Genomic DNA, 24,821 nt, shown 5'->3' on the forward strand with positions numbered 1-24,821 from the left:
AAGTTTTAAAAAAAAAGGTCTTCTCTTTCTTCAGTTTCTCTTACTCATGACTGCCTTTTAACAAACACTCTAATATACTCTTATCTCTTCTTTCTAAATGTTCCCTATATCCTGTTTTTTGACTCAGATTTAAAGAGGAAAGGTTAGCTAGAAATAAACACTAATTTAAAATTAGGACTGAGAGTCAAATCTCTGCTTGAATATTAGGAATTTTCCTAATTAGGAGCTCCGAGCAATTACAATTGTACTTTTAATTTTTCATCTTATTTAAGCTCCAAAAAGCATCAGAACATGTAGACCTAAGGAAACATTCTATTGCCCTCAGGCGAAGTTATAAGTTAATTATCATGACTGATTAACTCTCCTGATACAAAAGGAGTAGGGAGGAGAAAAAATCACAAGCATCAGGTAGTCAACTGTACCATTCAGAGATCCCCATGACCACCAGTATTCATATAAGAAAAGAAGCATCAAGAAGTTATATAAAACCATATGCAAGACCAGTAAGTACATTTCCAAACTCACAGGCAAGACACCAGTTCTATAATACTGCTCTTGACTATAGCTACCAAAAATTTTACAGAGCTATTAAAGGAGTGGTGACATGCTTCACTCCTTCGAGTACAGTTCCTTACTATACTTCTTCCTTTAATTTTCTGTTTCCTAGTCAAAATCAAGTTATATTCAATTAAAATTCTTTCTATAGTTTATAAGTTCACTAAAGTTCAATTAAAGCCCTTAACTTTCCCCCCCCCCCCACCTCATGTTCTTCTCACCTCAGCCAATAGTGGGAAAGAAATGCATAAGCACACATGCTGAGAAAGAAAATGTTGAAAATTAAAGAACAGGAAAATTATGCTGATTAGAACTCTTCTACATGATAGCAGTGATAATTACATTGGAAGTCCTAAATTCTAGAAATTAACAATAATGCTTAGGAAATTAAAAGACCTTCTCCCAACAAACTTCTTACGCTAGTTCCCTATAAAGCAATGTCAGACTATTTTTAACGTTAGCACTAGAGAGTATGTCTTGATTTAAAAATGAAGACCTTTGTCACAACCAGGAAAAAGCAGAAAGTGTTCCCCTTCTATCTAAAACTTCTCTCTTGAATTGTTCTATCATATATTTAATTATATTTAATCTCAGAATCCAAAAGCATGTCAAGTCTAAATGTCTAGTCTTAATTTATATTAAATGCTACCCCTTGCCCTGAATGGGATACCTACTTTTTATATCTCTTTTTCTAGACCTCCTGCTTCCTTTTATTTTAAAGTAAATAATTTGAGATCTGGTTGACTATGAACTTGCTTTCATATTTCTACCTACTACCTTTTACAGGTTTTCTTTCTGGTTACAGACCTTTCCTGATTACTCACTAAAATAATTTGTAGCAAAATATGTATCTATTTATTTCTGCATCTAAATTTATACAGCAATCCATCTATCTGAATTTATATTTCCTTTCAGTAGAATTTAAGTTTGTTGAACATAAGAGCTGTTCCATTTTTGTCTTTGTATCATGAGCATCTAGTACAGTGGTTCATAGTAGGCACAATAAAAAACTTGTAAAACTAAATTCAACTGAGCTATGTAAAAGTTTCTACGTATATTAACAATGATCAAAAGAGTGTCTAAAAAAATATAATGAGAGTGTAATGTTCATTAGGTCCTTTTCTTTTGTGAAAAGCAGTTAATAATGAAAACATAATTTAAGCATATATTTAAGGAACAATCAAATTGGTTTTCTAATTGGACAGAAAAATGGAATGATGACATTGGTAACATCTTTTTAACTATTTCACGGACTTACCATATGAGGTTCAAATAAGAAATTGAAATTCAAATAAGAATTTCACAGATTTGCCATGTAAGGTTCAAATAAGAAAAGAAACACTTTACAAACTTTAAAGTATTATTTAAATGTCTGTTTTGTGTTATAGTGATTAATAATAAAATAAAAATTTTAAAACTCTTATCTCAATAAAATCATAGACCCTCAGATTTGGAAGAGATTGACCTGGAAGTTATCTAATCCACCCCATACTTTTTGTATCATAGCAATAAGTAGTCAATAAACTTCAGTTTAAAGGTCACCAGAGAAGAAGAATCCTCATTTCCCAAGTTATCCCATTTTACTTTTGTAGCCTCTAATTACTGTTGACTGTTGAATCAAAACTTGCTTCTCTGTAAGCTTCCAACCACTCTTACCTCTGCCCTCAAAGAACAAACAAAATAATTCTAATTCCCCTTCCTAAAACAGGCCTGCAAATACTTGAAGACAGTTCCTGTTTCCTCAGGTCTCCTCCAGGAGCTAAGCAGCAGTCAGGGAATCCTAGGCAGAGTTGACTATCAAAGGGTGACTGGTATTATTCCCAGAGTTCTGTAACACTTAAGAGGAAATCTGGTGAATAATACTCTAGGAACATTGTCATGAAAGAACATTATGCCAGTGTCTTTAGTACATATAGTATTGGGTTATTTAAAAGGCAAAGACTCTATTTTATTGCTAGTGTTAGGAGCCCGGGCTAATGCATTAATTTGTTAGTTGTGTCATTCCAGACTTCATTTGTCTGTCTTTTTAATGCAAAAAGATGATTGGACCTAATCTATAGTCTATACAAATTTTTGTACATTTATTTTGAGCCATATTCTGTCTAGACTAAAGGGATTATTTGCTGGGCTCTGGATTCAAGTTAATTTTGTAAAATATAAGTTTTTTCAACAGTGATTAACTGTGCATTGGCCTTAAATCTTTGTGTGTACTTGGTTCAGTGAGTAATTTATTTCTGAAGAGCCTGTTACTTTATAACTTAATTTTATCATTTATTAAACCAATATGATTGTCATTTGATAGTTTGAGTACCATTCTTAATTCATTTAGTAAAAGTAGCCCACTATTTTCTGAACACATTCCCTTTTCTCTCAGAGGCGATTGTTACATTTTACCAACATGACCTTCCTTTCCCTCTTAAGATCAATGCTATCTAGGAGTGCACAATTATTGGCTACATTTTTAAGTAGAGGAATTTGCCTTAATACTTAGTTCTTAGGACTTTATTAATTGACATGGTAAGTTCAGGTCCAGGTTTTTTTTATCCATTGACTCTTGTTCAGAGTGTTAGAGCATAGAGTTATGCTTCTATCACTTTTCCCATTCCTCTTGTTCATATTTAATACATGATTTTATACATACTTTAACAAAAATTTATATTAATAAGCATCCACATTACTGAGCTTTCCCTTAGAATTTGAACCTTGTTTCTGCATATTAGCAAAGATTGCTTGCTACATCAGTAGAGAATAGAACTGCCCATAAGGTCTGATGTCATATTGACCAACTACTGTAATAAAATATGGTCTATGCAAAATAACAAAAAATAAGTATAGAATTTACTGAAACACTGACTGTAAGGAGTATTTGTCCATAGTGTAATGCTAAATTGGGAAGACATCAGGCATTTGTTACTTGGGCAGTTTGCAGATGATCTGTCATGTTTGCTAATGGATCCTCTTCGTAGGCTCTCTCTTTAGTTCTCCAGATACCCAGATACCCTTTTTTAAAGGCCAAGCACAAAGATCAATTATTAATCATCATAAATATGATTTCAGTTGGGCAATAAGCACCAAGGACATACCAAGTTCATACCTTGTTATAGTCTGAGAGCAAGCAGAATTTCCCCTTGTCATGGAATTAACCCTATCCAGGAAATTTCACACCTTATTCAATTGACAGTAAAAGGAAGAAGACACATCTACCACAAAAGAAAGAATGAAACTTTGGGAACTTGGAGTCAAAGCATATAAAATATTTCTTAGTCCTCAATAAAGTTTTATCTCACCTCCACCCTCTAACTAAAATCAAGTGTCTTAGGCAGATCAAGTGAAACCTCCAAACACTCAAGAAGAATACCTTTAGATGAAAAGAAGCAAAGATTATACCTGATTTATTAGGATTGATTGGCTTGCCACACTGAAGTCAAGCAGGGTCCTGACTGGTGCTTTCCAGAAGAGGACAATATTTTCTTCCTAGTGCCAAGGAACGAGGAAGGGAGAAGCAATAGGATGCTAAAGAGACAAGGAAGAAGAAATGGAGAGAGAAGAGGAAAGAAGGGGAGGGAAAACATACCCACAAATGGGAAAGATTAGGATTAGTGTTAGAAGCAGCCATCCAGACAAGATTGAAAGTAACAGAGTAGGGCAAATGGCAGATATTCTGGTAGTGAGGAAGGCAAAAGTGGTGTTATCTGTAGAAAACAGCATTTGAGAAGCTCTGGAAAGTATAGAGAATATGGAGGACTCACTCACTGTCTACACTGCATTTCTATAGTGTACAAGCTCTCCAAAGAACTAGTAAATGCTGTATTAAATATTTTCTTAAAAACTGACCTGAAAGAAGGTCCCATTTTCTTTTTTTTTTCTCTACTGTATTATTCATTATAAAGAGTTTCAGTTTTGATTGGAGAGAGGTATAATTTTTTATTCTATATTTTTCTTTTCTGAGAAAGATAACAATAAATGACTTTCTTATTTCTAGGAATATTATGTAACAAAAAATTAAACATTCCATTGTTTTCTCTTAGGTAGGAATCTGTTGTTCCTAGTTAAGTGACAAAACTTTTAAAATTTGCACCATAATAAATCTAAAACATGTCCATTTTAATTGGCTTAAATAACTGAGCTTTTAAACTCAGAAAATTATTTTTCTCTTTTGCCAAGGTGATACCTTCCTAACATTTTTTTATGTGAGGTAATTTTATTTCTATGTAATTTTTCTTTCTATAATTTTCTAAAGGACAACCAATTCAGTTACTGAGAGTAATAGGGAAGGTTTTTCTTCTGAAATCTGAAGGAACTTTTACTGATCTGTGTGGTCCACAAAAATGTTGAAACAGTTCAGTCTGGTGAAGTGACTAATACAAGACATAGAAATGGAGGAACCATGCAAGTTGTCAATTCTCAATAAGTGTTTGATGAATAAATTATTACTTAGAGACAAAAAATTTAAGTCTTCTCTAAATAGACCCTGTCCATGCCCTGCTACAGGCCATCCAGACACCATGGGAGCTCCATGGGTTCAGTCAAGCAAGAGGACCTTGCCCATCTCTCTCAATCATCTTGCCAATACCCCTAGGCCCTTTCTCTCTCTTGCCTGGGTGCTGACCCATTCCCTCCATTCCCATCCTCGAGGAAGAGAATTCAGAATTCCTGCTTTATTTGGACTCTCAGGGACATTTCCCAAAGGCTATGATTAGGGCCCTTCTCTCATATGTGCATTTTCCTCAATTAAAGTGTGAATTCCTTGAGAACAAATGAACTATCTCACTTCTCTGTTTGTATCCTGCAGTGCTTAACACAGTACTTAGCACATCATAAGTGTTTAATAAGTGGTTTTTCATTCATTCATTCTCTCTCCTTTTTGCTGATGGAGGTGCTAAGTAGCAGTGAGATGATACAATGAATGGGGAAAAAGCCCAAGAGAATATCAAGAGCAAAGGACCTGTGAGATAAATCAAATGCCAACTAGACTTACATTGACTGTTTACCTTGAGCCATGGAGCAGAAACACTATTTTTAAAAAATGGCATTTTCCTATTTCTTCTTTCTATTTGAATTCCTTCTTCCTTCTGAATTGGTCCACCTTATTGTATGTGACATAGATCTGATAAGAAAAAAATGGCCCTTTCCCCCTCCTCAAAGAAGAAGGAAGAAAAGTAGAACCATGTCCTCAAATGATAAATCAGTGGAAGAAGGAGTATAGAAGATACAAAGGAACTAGACTCACAGAATCAGAGAATTTTGGAGCTAGAAAGAATTATTATCACAGGGGAGGAAACTAAGGCCCAGAAAAAATAAGTGACTAGCTCAAGACAATGTGATTAGTGTTAATGCAAAATTAGCTAAAGGGTGGCAGAAATCCAAGGTCAAGAATCAGCAGGGGCATTTGTACCCCAAAGGTCTTAGATGCTGCTCTTCTATAGGTAATAATTAGCTCACACATTTAAGGTGTGTATGGGGTAAAGGACAGAACTGATGTTAATATTTTGATCTTTTAAGGGCAAGACTATCTCCTTCCTCAATACCTGAAAATCTTCTGCTGCCACAGAGTAAGTGGCATAGAGTAAGGCAAGAATCTGGTAATGGTCCCAAAGTAGCATGATCTCTGAGTAGAGCAATGAAGGAGGCCAGGATTTCCCTAGATTCTTTTCATTTTGTGTCCCTTTTACCCCGTGCCTGAACCCCTCTGCTCTGGGGGAAATTCTGGGAGAGCTGAGTAATCTATATAACCTCCAGTTACGTCTTTTGTGTCTATGTTTCCGTTGGTTGGGCAGCTTAGATCTGGGGCCCTATAGTACACCTGTGGGAGTTGGCTATGTTAGAGCTGTACATCATGCCAGTCAAATGTGTGTCCTTGATAGTTAGGTATGTTGGCAGGGGCTAGTCACATGATAGCTTAGAGGTCAAGCTGGCACTGGATCACTGGTCTTCTATCAGCCAGTACTTTTCTGTTCTGTTTTTACTACTTCTCTTTGTTAAAGATAACATGGACAATTAGTCTTGGGAATCAGAAAGACCTGAATTCAGGACTTCTGACAGATGGACTGGGTGACTCTGGGCAAGACTCTTCATACTTTAGGCAACTCTCTAAGACAGTAAGTAGGTGGCAAAGAAGGTGAAAGTCTGAATTAGTAGAGGGTGTTTCCTCCTCTGGGCATTCCCTATACTAATGAGCACATAAGGCCAACCCCTGTTCCTACCCATATCTTTGTTAAACATCCATGATATGGAGGGTAGTGTGTTAGGTATGTTCAAGATAAAAAGAAGCACATAACACAGTCATCATCCTCAAAAAATGCACAGTATAACTGGAGAGATGAGATATATATATACCCTCAAAAAGTTAACTCAGTACAAAAATGAAGTGCAAAAACCACAAGATTTTACACAATTAATTGCAAATTAAGTGATATAGATGGTAATGTGAGCTCAAAATTTCAAGGAACTTGAAGCTGTTTGTAAGACAACCAATTATAAATTAATAATCTTTAAAAGAGCTTACATTAATGTACCAGCATATAGTTAACAAAGCATTTTACTTACAATAAACCTGTGAAGTATATATCACAAGTATTATTATCCTCATTCTGTAGCTTTGAGTTTGTTAGATTTGATGACCTCCAAAGTTCCTTTCAGCTCCAAATCTATGATTCTGTGCAGATAAAGAAACCACAATTATGAAAGTGATGGTGAGGCACAAAACCCAGACCCAAACCCAGGGCTTCCAGGTTTGCCTAGATTTCACTCTTCCTATTACGTCTTGTTGTTTCCCATAAATCAGCTGAGGAGATGATATAACACAGCATCTCCGTTATCATTAGAATGAGTCGATATAGTTCTTGAAGTAAATAAAGATAAAATAAAACACCATTCTGTTACTTTTCAAGAGGTCTGTTTTGTTTTTGTTTTTGGTAATAAATAGACAAAAGTAAGCAGGTCTTTTGTAGCATATTGCTACAAAAAAATGACTCCAGTAAAATCATTAGAACTTCTAACTACAGGGGCTCAAAAGATATACCTCAGAGGAATTCAAAGAAAACAAAGTCACCACATTATACCCCGTTGCAGATATCCAACCCTCCTGACGGAATAACTAACATCACCTTTTAACTGACAAGAGTCAGAAGCTTGTCTCTGCATTATGTTAATGGGTACAGGAAAAAAAAAACCATACTATTTCAGTGTGATTGCTGCTTTTACTTTGTGCCTCTGGTGAATTCTCAGACCAAGCAGTCAATGAGCACAAAATAGCTTTAAGGAGGATGTTTCTAAAGCTTCCGATGTTTATCAAATCATTAAGAGAGGAAAACTTCAACTTTCACAGTTGATCAACATGGCACTTATATGCCAGTACATCCACATTTTGGACTTTGTATGATACTGGCTGTGTGATTGCAATTACCGGAACCAACATTGGTGTGTTTTCATAATTTCTAGCAAACTCTACCTTTTAGGATAGGAATTAGTAGGGAATCCTTGCTGTCAGGATAGCATTAAGAATATATTAATTTTTTTCTTCCAGTGCCAAGATGGTGGAGTGAAGAAGAAACCATCTGAAACCTCCCAAATTCCCCTCCGAACAACTAGAAAACCACTTCAGAATTGGTCTAGGAGCAGGGAAGCAACTTACCAGCCAGGCAAGAAAGGTCTGTCTCACTGGGGTGGGAGGGAGCCAGGTCCAAGAGGCTAGCAGCAGCTAGCCTCATTGCAGGAGGCCTGCAGCAGAATGGTCCACCAGTGAGGCCCTGCCCTCCTGCAAACCAGAAGACCCCCGACAAGTGAATAATTTGTGCAGTGCAACAGGTTCTCACTCCAGTGACCCCATCCCAGCATAAGCCACCAGCGAGATCTTGACCCCATTTCTAACCAGGGGTGAAGCCCTCCCCCAGGGCTGGCCAACAATGAGACACCCCTCCAACCCCCATACTAGCAGAGAGACCCTGTTTCCATAGCCCACAGGCAGACCACCAATAAGATTTCTCATCCAGGGCCAGCCATAAGAAAGACTCTGTTACCATAGCAACCCAGCAAGCAAGGAACCTGGAGCAGGTCAGCAGCTAAACCCCATACCCAAAAGAAAACAACAGGGGGGCTCATCACCCAGTACAAGCAAGAAGGGAAACCTACTCTCCAGAGCAAGAAAGTAGCTAGGCTGGGGGAGGGGGGGAGAACCTGTGGCCTCAAGGCCACATGTGGCCTTCTGGGTCTTTGAGTGTGACCTTTTGACTGAGTCCAAGTTTTACTGAAAAAAATCCTTTTATTAAGGGGATTTATGTTTTGAAGTTTGGATTTAGTTAAAGAATTGCACTTGAGGACCTAGAGGGCCAGATGTGGCTTCAAGGCAGCAGGTTCCCCACCCCTGAGCTAAGCCCTGAAGTCCAGTGAAAACCAGCTGCAGCACAAACAGCTTGGGATAGTGCAGGAGCAGAGCTCAATTCTTACATAAAAGCACTGAATCACACACAAAAAAAGAAAAAGTAGGAAAAAATGAGCAAAAAACAAAAACAGCTTGACTATAGAAAGCTACTGTGGTGATAGGGAAGATCAAGGCATAAACTTAGAAGAGGACAACAGTGTCAAAATGGCTACATGTGAAGCCTCAAAGAAAAATGTAATTTGGTCTCAGGACCAAGAAGAATTCCTACAAGAGTTTTAAAAAGCATATTAGAGAAATAGAAGAAAATTTGGGAAAAGAAATGAGACTAGTGCAAGAAAATCATGAAAAAAGAGTCACTAGTTTGGGAAAAGATATACAAAAATTTACTGAGGAAAACAATTCCCTAAAAGATAGAATTGGTCAAATGGAAAAGGAAGTACAGAAGCTCCCTGAAGAAAATAATTCCTTAAATATTAGAATTGAAGAAGTGCAAACTAACAACTCTCTGAGACATCAAGATACAATAAAACACAATTTAAAAAAGTAAAAAAAATGAAGAAAATGTGAAATTTCTCATTGGAAAAACAACTGACTTAGAAAATAGATCCCAGAGAGATAATATAAGAATTATTGGACTATCTGAAAGCCACACTAAAAAAAGCCTGGATAGCATCTTTCAAGAAACTATCAAAGAAAACTTCCTTGATATATTAGAACCAGAGGGCAAAATAAAAATGGAAAGAATCCACTGATTACCACCTGAAAGAGATCCCTAAATAAAAACTCCTGGGAATATCATGTCTAAATTGTAGGACTCACAGATCAAGGAGAAAATATTGCAAACACCCAAAAAGAAACAGTTCAAATACAGGATTTGGCAGTTTCCACATTAAAGAACCAGAGGACTTAGAATATGATATACCAGAAGACAAAGGAGTTAGGATTACATCTAAGAATCACCTGTCCAGCAAAATTCAATATAACCTTTCAGGGGTAAAATGGACACTTTATGAAATAGAGGACTTTCTAGCATTTCTAATTAAAAAACCAGAGCTGAATAAAAAATTTGACCTCAAAATACAAAACTCAAGGGAAACATAAATAGATACAAATGAAACAAGAAAGGAAAAACATAAGAAATTCCATAAGGTTAAACTGTTCATATTTCTATATAGCAAGATAATAGTTGTAACTCTTAAAAACTTAATTATCATAAAAGAAATTAGAAAGAGTGTATGTAGATAGAGGGTGTAGATATAAAGTGACTTTGATGGAATGATACCCCCAAAAACAAAATAAAAAGGTGAGAAAAAATTGCACTGGAAGAAGAAGGAGGAGGGAGATTGAATGGGGTAAATTACCCCACATAAAAGAGTCATGAGATATCTATTACAATGAAAGGGAAGATGGGGATGTGTGTGGCAGGCATATCTTAAACCTTACTCTCATCAAAATTGGCTCAAAGAGGGGATAACATGCACATCCATTGGATATAAAAATCTATTCTACCCTATAAGGAAGTAAAAAGGAATGGGTATAATAGAAAGGGAAGGAGGGAACTGATAAAAGGGAGGGTATACTGGGGAAGGTGGTGATCAGAAGCAAAACACTTGTGAAGAGGGAGAGGGTGGGGGATAAGAGAAGGGATAAACAATTGAAAAATAACACAGAGGGAAATACATAGTTACTTGTCATTACTATAATGTGAACAGGATACATTCACCTATAAAACAAAAGGAGACAGCAGAATGAATTAAAAACCAGAATCCAACAATATATTTACAAGGAACCCATTTGAAGCAGAGAGATACATACAAGGTAAAGGTAAGGGGCTAGAGCAGAATCTGTTGTGCTTCAGCTGAAGCAAAGAAAGCAGGGATGGCAATTGATATCAGACAAAGCGAAAGTGAAAATAGATCTAATTAAAAAGAAATAAAGAAAGAAACTATCTTGCTAAAATGTATCATAGACAATGAAGTCATATCAATACTAAATGCATATGCACCAAATGGTACAGCATCTAAATTTTTGAAGGAGAAGTTGAATGAGTTATAGAAAGAAATAGATAATAAAACTATACGATTGGGGGACCTCAACTTTCCCCTCTCAGAACTAGATAAATCTAACAAAAAAATAAATGAAAGAAGTTAAAGAGGTGAATAAAATTCTGGAAAAGTTAGATTTGATTGCTTCCTGGAGAAAACTGAAAGGGAATAGAAAAGCATATATCTTTTTCTCAGCAGTACATGGTACCTATACAAAAATTGACAGTGACCATGTATTAGGACAAAAAAACCTCATAATCAAATGCAGAAAAGCAGAAATAGTAAGCATATCTTTTTCAGATAATAATGTAATAAAAATTACATTCAATAAGGGACAATAGAAAGACAGCTTAAAAATTAATTGGTAATTAAATAATCTAATCCTAAAAACCAAGTGGATAAAAGAAAAAAAATCATGGAAACAATCAATAATTTCATGAAAGAAAATGGCAATGAGACAGCATACCAATATTTCTGGGATGCAGACAAAGTGGTACTTGGGGGAAAATTTATATCTTTAATTACTTATATCAATAAAATGGAGAAAAAATAGATAAATGAATCAGGCATGCAAGTAAAAAAAAAAACTAGAAAAAGAACAAATCAAAAATCTCCAATTAAATACCAAATTGGAAATCCTGAAAATCAAAGGAGTAATTAATAAAATTGAAAGCAAGAAAACCATTGAACTAATAAATGAAACTTGAAGCTGGTTTTATGAAAAAAAACAATAAAATAGATAAACCATTAATTAATTTGATTAAAGAAAGGAAAGAAGAAAACAAAATGACTAGTATCAAAAAGGAATGGGGTGAATTCACCACCAATGAAGAGGAAATTAAGACAGTTGTTGGGAGCTATTTTGCCAAATTATATGCCAATAAAATTGATAATCTAAATATAATGGATGAATATCTACAAAAATATAAAATACCCATATTAATGGGAGTAGAAATAAAATACTTAAATAACCTAATCTTAGAAAAAGAAGTTGAACAAGCCATTAATGAATTTCCTAAGAAAAAATCCCCAGGATCAGGTGGATTCACAAGCAAATTCTACCAAACATTTAAAGAAAAATTAATCCCAATACTATATAAACTATTTGGAAAAGTAGGCAAAGAAGGGGTCCTACCAAATTCCTTTTACAACACAAATGTGATACTGATATCTAAATAAGGAAGAGACAAAACAGAGAAAGAAAACTATAGATCAATTTCTCTTATGAATATTGAAGCAAAAATTTTAAATATATATTTATATTTGTTCTGTCATTCAAGTCATTAAAAAGCATTTGTTAAGCATTTACTATTCATCATGTGCCAGACACAGTGTTAAGTACTGGGGATGTAGCCAAAGATAAAACTAAGTTCTGTGCTAAGTGCTGGGGATGCAAAAAAAGAGGCAAGAACTGCCTCTAGGAGCTCACAATATAATGTGGCAGATAACAAGCAAACATATATTTACAAATTTACAAATAATCTATAAACTGGATAAGCAGGAAATCATTAACAAAGAGAAGGCACTAGAATTAATAGGGGTTGGGAAATACTTGCTGTTGAATGTTGAAGTTTAGGGGTGCTTGGGACCCCAAAATAGTGACATACCAGGTCCTGCCCAAATGAATTCAGAAAGAGAGAGAGAGAGAGAGAGAGAGAGAGAGAGAGAGAGAGAGAGATTTAGGGGAAAAGATAATGAATTTCATTTTGGGTATGTTGATAAGATATCTACTGGACATCCAGTCTGAAAGGCAGTTGGAGATATAAGGTTGGAGGTCAGCAGAGAGGTTGGGGCAGGATAGGTAGATATGAAAATTGTCAGCATAGAGATGGCAATTAAATTCATGGGAGTTGATGAGATCACCAAACAAAGTTTTTAAAAAAGAAAAGAGAAGAGTGTTCGGGACAGAATTCTATAGGACATCTATGGTTAGACAATATGGTCTGGATGGAGATCCAACAAAGGAGATTGAGAAGGAGCAGTCAAATAGGTAGGAGAACAAGGAGAGAATGATGTCCTGAAAACCTAGAGAGGAGTATGAAGGAGGAAAAGGTAATAATCAGCAGGACAAGGCAGTGGGAAATGTATAAAGCTGCCATTCATGATGATTCTGCTCAGGTTAACAACAGTCAGGGATTGTGTTGTCTAGGACACTACTGGAATTGATCTGAGTTGGAGGTAACCCCTGCAATCTTGTGGTACCAAACTGGGATGATGTGATTCAAGATCCTCTGGAGTAGGCCTGTGATCCTCTGGAGTAGACCTGTGGCAGTTTGAGTTAATTTCATCCCTTAGGAGAATTGATTTGGAACCAAGCAGTGGGTCCTTTAAGATAAAAAAAAAAAATTATGTATAAAGATAGCTCTCAGACTCTTGAGAAGAACTCTTGAGATCCCTGAGAACTTCCTTGAGAATGACTTTTAATCACCCTGAAGGCTGCTTTTGTGCTTTTATTGTTTTGTGTAATACTTTTACCACTTCACAGTATGCTTTTAATATATTTTTGTCAAAGAAATAACATTTTTTAACCCTCAGTCTCTGAGCAATCCATTGCACAAGACATGGAATGATGACCAGGACATTCATCATTTTTTAAAATAGCATTTTATTTTTTCCCAATTACATGTAAAGATAATTTTTAAACATTTATTATAACAAAATTTTTGAGTTCCAAATTTTCTCCCTCTCACTTACTCCCCCTCCCAATCTAAGACAGTAAGCAATTTATTATTATTTTTTTAGGAATATAAACAGTTCAACTTTAATAGGTCCCTTATGATTTCTCTTTCCTGTTTACCTCTTCATGCTCCTCTTGGTTCTTATATTTGAAAGTAAAATTTTCTATTCAGCTCTAATCTGTTCAACAAGAATGCTTGAAAGTTCTCTGTTTCATTGAATATTTATTTTTTTCCCTGAAGGATTATACTCAGTTTTGTTGGGTAGGTGATTCTTGGTTTCAATCCTAGCTCCTTTGACCTCTGGAATATCATCTTCCAAGCTCTCAGATTCTCTAATGTAGAAGCTGCCAAATCTTGTGTTATCCTGATTGTGTTTCCACAATACTAGAATTGTTTATTTCTGATTGCTTGCATTGTTTTCTCCTTGACCTCGGAACTCTGGAATTTGGCTACAACATTCCTGGGAGTTTTCTTTGTGGGATCTCTTTCAGGAAATGATCAGTGGATTCTTTCAATTTCTATTTTACCTTCTGGTTCTAGAATATCAGGGCAGTTTTCCTTGATAATTTTTTGAAAGATGATGTCTAGGTTCTTTTTTTTAATCATGGCTTTCAGGTAGTCTAATAATTTTAAAATTATCTCTCCTGGATCTATTTTCCAGGTCAGTTGTTTTTCCAATGAGATATTTTACATTGTCTTCTGTTTTTTCATTATTTTAGTTTTGTTTTATAGTTTCTTGATTTCTCATAGAGTTATTAGTTTCCATTTGCTCCATTCTAATTTTTAAGGAGTTTTTTCTTCAGTGAGTTTTTGGACCTCCTTTTCCATTTGACCAATTCTGCTTTTTAAGGCATTCTTCTTGTTGCCTTTTTGTACTTCTTTTGTCATTTGGGTTTGTCTGTTTTTTAAGGTGTTATTTTCTTCAGTATTTTTTGGGTCCCCTTTAGCAAGCTGTTGACTCATTTTTCATGATCTTCTTGCATCACTCTCATTTCTCTTCCCAAGTTTTCCTCTACTTCTCTTACTTGATTTTCAAAATCCTTTCTGAGCTCTTCCATGGCCTGAGAACAAGTCATATTTTCCTTGGAGGCTTTGGGTGTAGGAGCTTTGACTTTGTTTTCTTCTGGTTGTATGTTTTGGTCTTCCAATAAGATTCTATAGTCTGATTCCCCACCCCTCACTGTTTGCTCATTTTCCCAGTCAATTATTTGACTTTTTAGCTCTTTGTTAAGATAGGGCTCTGCTTTCAGTGTTGAGGGTGTATTGTCCCAAGCTTCAGGGGTTTTGTGTAGCTATTTTCAGAGATATTTCTAGGGATCTGTAAATTTTCAGTTCTTCCAAGGTTGTATGATCAAAGGAGAGGTGTTTACTCCTATCCTGTGTTCTGGTCTGTAAGTGACCACAAACACTCTTTTCTGCCTTGGAATTGTGAGGAGGATTCCCTCTCCACTACTGCCACAAGTTCTACCATGCCAGTGCTCCTCCTTGCCCCAGGACTGTGACCCAGACCTAAGCATGGGCAATGCAAGAGAATCTTGCCTGAGTGCCAGGAAAAAGATCCCTGCAGAGTACTCTGGAAGCAGCTGCCATTGCTGCCACTACCACCACCTGCACAGCCCTGGGGCTGGGATCCAACGGGGCTCCTCTCTCACACAAGTCAGACAGAACTTTCCTACTGACCTTCTAAGTTGTCTTTGACATTTGTAGGTTAAGAAGTTTGGAAACTGCCACAACTGCCAGTGATTCAGTGCCCTGAGGCCTGCTCTGGACTTGGTTCGGTGTGGCCTGCACTGGACTGGGCTCTTCTCTCACACTGGTGCAACAGATCTTTCCTGTTGACCTTTCAGGTTTTTTAGGCTGGAAATGTGTTTCACTCTGTCATTTTGTGGGTTCTGTTGTTCTAGAATTTGTTTAGAGTCATTTTTTACAGGTATTTGGAGGGAATTGGGGGAAAGCTCAAACAAGTCCCTGATTTTACTCCACCATTTTTGACAGTAGGGAGTTTCATAGAGGTTATATATATGAATCATTTGTCAAGCATATTTTCATATTATTCATCTTGTGAAAGAAGAAACAGATCAAAAGAAAAAAACCACAAAAAAATAAAGTGAAAATAGTATACTTCAATCTACATTCAGACTCTAGATATGGTTAGCATTTTCCATTATGAGTCTTTTGAAATTGTCTTGGATTATTGTATTGCTGAGAAGTGCTAATTCTATCATATTTTATCATCATACAATGTTGCTGTTGCTTTGGACAATATTCTTCCAGTTCCGTTCACTTCACTCAACATCAATTTGCGTAAGTCTTTCTGAATCTTTCTGAAATCTGACTGCTCATCATTTCTTATAGCACAGTAATATTCCATTACATTCATATACTACAACTTATTCAGCCATTCCCCAATTGATGGGCATCCCCTCAGTTTCCAATGCTTTGCCACCACAAAAAGAGTTGCTATAAATATTTTGGTGCATGCGGGTCCTTTTCCCTTTTTTATAATCTCTTTGGTATACAGACCTAGCAGTGCTATTGCTGGATCAAAGAGTATGCAGTTTTATAGCCTTTTGGGCATACTTCCAAATTGTTGTCCAAAATGGTTGGATCAGTTCCACTCCATCAACAATGTATTAGTCTAACAATTTATTTAATAATATATACATTCTAGAAATATCTGGGAATGAAAGTATGATAGGATATAGTATGTTTCCTATCCATAGTCTCCTATCACTCTACTGGACAAAGGCAGATTTATTTTGTCATCAAAGATTAGGATTAGGCGTTATTATTGATTAGAGTTTGACTTTCAGTGATGTTGTTATTTATATTATTACAGTCATAGTTTTGACATAGCTTTTACAGGATCATATATATTTATTTTTCCTTCTCTATTACTTGCCCTTCCTTTTATCTTCCACAAACCTTTAAAAAATAATATCCACATTGGTTGATAAGTTAACATTTATCTCTTTAGCCAATTTCTACTTTTGCTTTTGTTAAAAAATAAAAACAGGGGGCGGAGCCAAGATGGCGGAGTGAAAGCAACGACTCACCTAAGCTCCTGGAAAAACTCCTCTGGATATATCTGGGGGGAGAGTCTGACCAGACTTTGGAGGTGTAGAATCCAGTGGGAGACGGACTTTGACAGATTCGGAGCCCAGGCTGGACTGGAAGGTCCACGGGAGGGATCTGTTCCGCGGGGGTAAGACCCCGGCGCACAGCGCAGCGCGGTCGGCGCGGCAGGGCGGAGGGGACCCGAGGGGCCCGAGAGCGGCAGGCGAGACCAGCGGAGCAGGAGATAAGCCAGGCCGAGCCAACGATATCAGCGCAACAGCCTTTGAAATCTTCAGCCTAAAGACGGGACTTCAGTGGGTCACTACTTGAACATCCAGAAGCTGGGATGCCGGAGTGATCAGTAAGTGCTCTCCCCTCCCCCCCCCGATGACCGTGAGGGAACCATAAAATTCTTCCCCAGATTAATCCTGGATCAGCGGGAACAGCAGAAGGGGGCAGGTGGTCTCATAACACCAGAGGCTGGAGAGGTGGCAAAGGGGGATTCTTCCTACCGTGGTGGAGGCTATCTGGAGGGACAGACGACCCAGGGCAGAGAAAAATTCGCACTGAGACCCAAGCAAGCCGCAGCCCGGGAGACGAGCCCCAGGAGGGGCGGGAACACTCATTAGCCTCTAGGCGTGCCCCAACCCTCCAGGGGAAAAGGGAAGACAATAGGGAAGCAGGGATCACCATCCCCGGGCCTTGCCTTTGCCTCAGGCCAGCTGAGGAGATAGCCTGAGACCAGACCACACCTCCCACACACCTATCAAGCTAAACCCAGGGTTGATCTGGGAAACAACAACAACAACAACAACAACAACAACAACAAAAAAAGCCTGCTTTTAGCCTAGACAAACATCAACTCAACTTAAAAGATCTGTATCTTCTGACTGAAAGAACCAAAAGCTACAACACTCAGCCAACATCATGAATCGGAAAAAGCAGACGAAAAGTGAAAAAACCATAGAATCTTTCTATGGGGATAAGGACCAAAACACAAACACCAAAGAGGTCAGAGCTGAGACTGTACTTCCATCTGAAACCTCAGATGGGACTATGAATTTCTCGCAAGCACAACTAGATTACCTGGAACGTCTGAAGAAGGATATAAAAGAAAAACTGGCCAATGATTTTAAAACCATAAAAAAAGAATTCACTGATGAGAACATCAATCTGAAAAAGAAAATTGAAGAAATGGAAAAGGAAGTTCAAAAATTAACTGGAGAGAATAATTCCCTAAAAGGAAGAGTTAATCAAACGGAAAAGGAAACTCAAAACCTAATAGGGAAAATTGATCAGATGGAAAAGGAAACCCAAAACCTAACTGGGAAAATTGGTCGAATGGAAAAAGAAGTACAAAAATTAAATGGAGAAAATAGCTCCTTAAAGGGAAAAATTGGCCAGATGGAAAAGGAGATGCGAAAGCTAACTGAAGAAAACAATACGATCAAGATTAGAATTGGGCAAGTAGAAACTAATGACTCAATGAGGCAACAAGAATCAGTCAAACAAAATCTAAAGAATGAAAAGATAGAAGAAAATCTAAAATATTTAATTGGAAAAACAACTGACCTGGAAAATAGATCCAGGAGAGAAAATCTAAGAATTATTGGCCTGCCAGAAACCCATGATGAAGAAAAGAGTCTGGACAATATCTTCCAGGAAATCATCAAGGAAAACTGCCCAGAAGTACTAGACTCAGAGGGCAAAATAGTCATCGAAAGAATCCACCGTTCCCCACCGGAAAGGGATCCCAAACTCAAAACCCCAAGAAATATAGTTGCCAAATTCCAGAGCTATCAAGTGAAGGAGAAAATACTACAAGCAGCCAGAAAGAAACAATTTAAATATCAAGGTCACACAGTCAGGATCACACAGGACCTTGCAGCTTCTACATTAAAAGATCGAAAGAATTGGAACCCAATATTCCGTAAGGCAAAGGAGTTGGGACTCCAACCGAGGATCAACTACCCAGCAAAGTTCAGCATAACATTTCAGGCAAGGAGAAAGTCATTCAATGAAATAAGGGATTTCCAGAGCTTCCTGACCAAAACACCAGAACTCAATAGACAATCTGATCTTCAAATGCAGGTCTCCAGAGAATCATAAAAAGGTAAACAGAGGGGAAAAAACAAAAACAAAAACTTGCAACTCAATTAGGGCAATCTGTTTACCTCCCTGTAAGGGAAGATGATACCTGTTAATCTTGAGAACTGTGCAGCTATTATGATAAAAGGGATATATGTAGAGGGAACGGGCATAAAGTAAATGATGTCATGGCAAAAATATGATTTAAGTATGAGAAGGGAATGTAATAGGAGGTGTGGAAAGGGGGAAGCAGAAAATGGCAAATTATATCACAGGAAGAAGTACAAAACTATAGTAGAGGGAAGGAGGGGAGGGAGATGAGCATTGTTTGAGAGGTACTCTCATCTGATTTGTTCAAAGGAGGGAACAATAACCTTAAGCAGATAATCCTAACTAGCTCTATAGGTAGTAGGAGGGGAAGGGGGAAGAAAGGGGAGGGTGGCTAAAAGGGAGGAAAGAAGCAATAAGAGTAAAGGGGACTAAAAGGGAGGGGGGCTAAAAGAAGGAGGGGAAGGCTGCAGGAGGAGGGGGAGAAAAGTGAATACTATTGAGGAGGGGAAGGGAGACAGGAGAGTTAAAAGCACAAATGGTGGGAAAGAGGGTGGAGGGAAATACACAGATTGTAATCATAACTGTGAATGTGAATGGGATGGACTCTCCCATAAAACGGAGACGGATAGCAGAATGGATTAAAAGCCATAATCCAACAATATGCTGCTTACAAGAAACACATTTGAAACGGGGGGATACACATAGGATAAAGGTCAAAGGATGGAGCAGAATATATTGTGCTTCAGCTCATGTAAGAAAGGCAGGAGTAGCAATCCTAATCTCAGACAAAGCAAAAGCAGAAATAGATCTAATCAAAAGGGATAAGGATGGAAACTATATCCTACTAAAAGGCACCATAGACAATGAAGCAATATCATTACTAAACATATATGCTCCAAGTGGTATAGCATCCAGATTCTTAGAGGAGAGGTTGGGGGAGTTGAAGGAAGAAATTGATAGCAAAACTATACTAGTGGGGGACCTCAACCTCCCCTTCTCTGAACTAGATAAATCCAACCTTAAAATAAACAAGAAAGAGGTTAAGGAGGTAAATAAAACTCTGGATAAGGTAGATATGATAGATCTTTGGAGAAAATTAAATGGGAATAGAAAGGAATATACCTTTTTCTCAGCGGTACATGGAACATTTACAAAAATTGACCATGTACTAGGACATAAAAATCTCACAATCCAGTGCAGAAAGGTAGAGATAATCAATGCATCCTTTTCAGATCATAATGCATTAAAAATTACATGTAATAAAAGGCCATGGAAAGAGAAACCAAAAATCAATTGGAAACTAAATAATCTAATTCTAAAGAAGGATTGGGTTAAAGAAGAAATCATAGAAACAATCAACAACTTCATTCAAGAGAATGACAATAGTGAGACAACGTACCAAAACTTATGGGACACTGCAAAAGCAGTTATTAGGGGAAGTTTTATATCTCTGAATGCTTACATAAATAAAATAGAGAAAGAGGAGATCAATGACTTAGGCTTGCAGTTGAAAAAGCTAGAAAAAGAACAAATTGAAAATCCCCAAGTAAATACCAAATTAGAAATACTGAAAACCAAAGGAGAGATTAATAAAATTGAAATAAAGAAAACTATTGAATTAATAAATAAAACCAATAGTTGGTTTTATGAAAAAACTAATAAAATTGATAAACCTTTGGTTAATCTGATCAAAAAAAAGAAAGAAGAAAACCAAATTACTAACATTAAAAATGAAAGGGGTGAACTCACCTCCAATGAGGAGGAAATTAAAACAATAATTAGAAACTACTTTGCCCAACTTTATGCCCACAAATTCGACAATCTAAACGAGATGGATGAATATTTTAAAAAATACAAATTGCCCAGATTAACAGAAGAGGAAGTTGAATACTTAAACAACCCCATCTCAGAAAAAGAAATTGAACAAGCCATCAATGAACTCCCTAGGAAAAAATCTCCAGGGCCAGATGGATTCACAAGTGAATTCTATCAAACATTTAAAGAACAGTTAATTCCAATACTACATACACTATTCTTGAAAATTGGGGAAGAAGGAGTCCTCCCAAATTCTTTCTATGATACAAATATGGTTTTGATACCCAAACCAGGAAGAGACAAAACAGAGAAAGAAAATTATAGACCAATTTCCCTAATGAATATAGATGCAAAAATTTTAAATAAGATTTTAGCAAAACGAATACAGCATCTTATCACGAGATTAATACATTATGATCAGGTAGGATTCATACCAGGACTACAGGGCTGGTTCAATATTAGGAAAACTATTAGCATTATCGATCACATCAACAAGAAAGCTAACAAAAACCACATGATTATCTCAATAGATGCAGAAAAAGCTTTTGACAAAATACAACATCCATTCCTACTAAAAACATTGGAGAACGTAGGAATAAAGGGAACTTTCCATAAAATAATAAGCAGTATCTATCTAAAACCTTCAGCAAGCATTATATGCAATGGGGATAAGCTAGATGCATTCCCAAAAAGATCAGGGGTGAAACAAGGTTGTCCATTATCACCACTATTATTCAATATGGTACTAGAAATGTTAGCTGTAGCAATTAGACAAGATAAAGATATTCAAGGAATTAGAATAGCCAAAGAAGAAACTAAGTTATCACTCTTTGCAGATGATATGATGATTTACCTAGAGAATCCCAGAGATTCAAGTAAAAAATTACTTGAATTAATAAACAACTTTGGCAAAGTTGCAGGGTACAAAATAAACCCACACAAATCCTCTGCATTCCTATATATTAGCAACAAAGTTCAACAGCAAGAGATAGAAAGAGAAATCCCATTTAAAGTTAGGGTAGACAGTATAAAATACTTAGGAGTCTACCTGCCAAAACAAACCCAGGGATTATATGAACACAATTACAAGACACTTTTTGCACAAATAAAGTCAGATTTAAGTAAGTGGAAAAACATTAGTTGCTCATGGGTAGGCCGTGCTAATATAATAAAAATGACAATTCTACCCAAATTAATATACTTATTTAGTGCCATACCAATTAAACTATCAGACAATTACTTTCTAGAGCTGGATAAAATAATATCAAAATTCATTTGGAAAAACAAAAGGTCCAGAATATCAAAGGGACTAATGAAAAGAAATGCTTGGGAAGGTGGCCTAGCGCTACCAGACCTTAAACTGTACTATAAAGCAGCAATTATCAAAACCACTTGGTATTGGCTAAGAAACAGAGAGGTAGACAAGTGGAATAGACTTGGCACTCAAGATGCAGTAGGCAAGGAATATAGCAACCTTCTGTTTGATAAACCCAAGGACCCCAGCTTCTGGGATAAGAACTCATTGTTTGACAAAAATTGCTGGGAAAACTGGATAACAGTGTGGCGGAAATTAGGCATAGACCCATACCTGACACCGTACACAAGAATAAAGTCCAAATGGGTACATGATTTAGGTATAAAGATTGATACCATGAATAAACTGGAGAAGCAAGGAATAGTGTATTTATCAGATCTATGGAGAAGGGAAGAATTCTTTACTAAAGGAGAGATAGAATGCATTATGAAATGCAAAATGGATAACTTTGAGTACATTAAACTGAGAAGTTTTTGCACAACCAAACCCAATGCAATCAAAATCTGGAGGGATGTAGTAAATTGGGAAAAAATTTTTACAGCTAAGCTCGGGGATAAAGGCCTCATTTCTAGAATATATAGAGAACTGACCCAAATGTATAATCGTACAAGTCATTCCCCAATTGATAAATGGTCAAAGGATATGAACAGGCAATTTTCAGAGGAAGAAATTAAAGCTATCTATAATCATATGAAAAAATGCTCTAAATCACTATTGGTTAGAGAGATGCAAATCAAAACAACTCTGAGGTACCACATCACACCTATAAGATTGGCAAACATGACAGAACAAGAAAATGATAAATGCTGGAGAGGATGTGGGAGAGTTGGAACACTAATTCATTGTTGGTGGAGCTGTGAGCGCATCCAACCATTCTGGAGAGCAATTTGGAACTATGCCCAAAGGGCTACAAAAATGTGCATACCCTTTGACCCAGCAATATCGCTACTAGGTCTATATCCCCAAGAGATCATAAAAATGGGAAAGGGTCCCACATGTACAAAAATATTTATAGCAGCACTCTATGTAGTTGCCAAAAACTGGAAGTCAAGGGGATGTCCATCAATTGGGGAATGGCTGAATAAATTATGGTATATGAATGTAATGGAGTACTATTGTGCCATAAGAAATGATGAACAAGAAGACTTCAGAGAGGCCTGGAAGGACTTATATGACCTGATGCTGAGTGAAAGGAGCAGAACCAGGAGAACTTTATGCACAGCAACAACCACAGTGTGTGAGAGTTTTTTCTGGTAGACTTAGATTTTTGTAATAACACAAGAACTTCTGAAAAAAAAAAAAATTCCCAATGGTGGTTCTCAAGGCAAAATGCCTTCCACACTCAGAGAGAGAAATATGGAAGTCACTCACATAATGTAGCAGATCATGTTTGTGTATGTGTATCTGTTTGTGTATCATGTTCTGATTTGTTATACGGATTCTTTCATTTATCTTAGTCTGACTACATAGCATGACTATAGTGAAAATATACTCAATAGGAAAGTATATGTAGAATCTATACAGAATTGTATGCAGTCGTGGGGAGGGAGGGAGGTAGTGGGGGGTGGGTGGGGAGGGATAAAATCGCAATTGCATGGTAGTGATTGTTAAACATTAAAAAAATAAAAAAATTAAAAAAAATAAAAAATAAAAAAATAAAAAATAAAAACAGCTTTTCTATTATCTTTAAATTTTAATTCTTGAGAGCATCCTATCACTCATGGGCCAATTTCCCTTATAGAATTTTAAAGCTTGACCTATTACTATACTTCCTTAGGCAAGTCAACCTGTGTCTAGGTTTTCTCTTCTCTATCATGAATTCTAACAGGGAAAGATCACTTCGCCCTAAAAGGTTGCACCTTGTCATTTGTACTTAAGAAACAACTTGTTCCTGTTGGTGAAAATCAGATCAAGAATAATAGCCCCAATTGCCACTTATTCTACCATTTAAAAAATGGAATTCTTGGAGAACTTTGTCAGACCTATGAATAATTGAAATTCCCCATCTCTACTGTATTGTGCTTCTGTGCCAGGTTTGTGACCTATTTCTTGAATTCCTTCCCATTTTCCTCTTTTGACTCAGTGGTCTCATGACCATATAGTTTCTGTTTCTGCTTCTGGTGATCCTTACCCAAATGTTCCTCATCATTCATTCATCCTTCAGTTCCCAGATTTTTTTACATGAATATATCTTAATATGCATATGATTCTACCTCTATCTTTAAAAAAATTCATTCTGTTCTTTTTGAATATATATCATCTTCCAAGGCCATAACACATTAATGAGTTCCATCTTACCAAGTTTGATTACATTTGGCTCCTTGCATTGAGATAGTCAGTAAATATTTTTTAAGCACCTATTATGTGCCAAACATTGTGCTAAGCACTGGGAATACAAAAACAAAAAAGAAAGATAATCTCTTCCCTTAAGAAGTTTACAGTCTAATGGGGGAAGACAGCATATAAAAGAAAGTTAAAAAGAGATAGGGGAAGAAAGTACTCAGTATAGAAGGTATGGTGGAGAAATAAAAGAAATCCAAAATGAGTGCATCTGGAGAAGCCAAAGAAGAATAAAATGAGTGTAATCAGATGGGATCTTGTCATCCATGCTTGAGTGCATTTCTATATAGATATCTAAGACCATGAGGTTCATTACTGGTTCCTTCTTTAGATATTATTTTATATGAATTATTGGAACTCTATTGCTATTCTTGCTCCAATATTATAATTGTTATTTTCTGTAGTATCCAACTTGGCAAATGTATGTGGACAGTTTTCTTCTTCCCCTTCACTTTCAGTTTAAAGCACTCTTGATCAGATTTGAAAGGCTCCAGGCA

The 24,821-nt window shown here is 36.6% G+C and overlaps 1 long non-coding RNA gene across 2 annotated transcripts in view; it reads right to left on the reverse strand.

Annotated features, from left to right (window-relative positions):
- LOC140501823 (uncharacterized) overlaps positions 1–24,821 on the reverse strand; it is a 49,468-nt gene that overhangs the window by 10,374 nt on the left and 14,273 nt on the right. Inside the window, exons 2-4 of one of the 2 annotated variants that reach the window (XR_011966375.1) lie at positions 8,189–8,311; positions 7,102–7,210; positions 3,921–4,068 (exon numbers count right to left, since the gene is read on the reverse strand). This is a non-coding gene — a long non-coding RNA (uncharacterized lncRNA). Of the gene's footprint in view, positions 1–3,920; positions 4,069–7,101; positions 7,211–8,188; positions 8,312–24,821 lie in introns of those variants that run through there. The other variant, XR_011966374.1, reaches the window with a different exon arrangement.

The sequence above is a fragment of the Notamacropus eugenii genome, chromosome 4, assembly GCF_028372415.1.
Source record: "Notamacropus eugenii isolate mMacEug1 chromosome 4, mMacEug1.pri_v2, whole genome shotgun sequence".
NCBI classification, from domain to species: Eukaryota; Metazoa; Chordata; class Mammalia; order Diprotodontia; family Macropodidae; genus Notamacropus; species Notamacropus eugenii.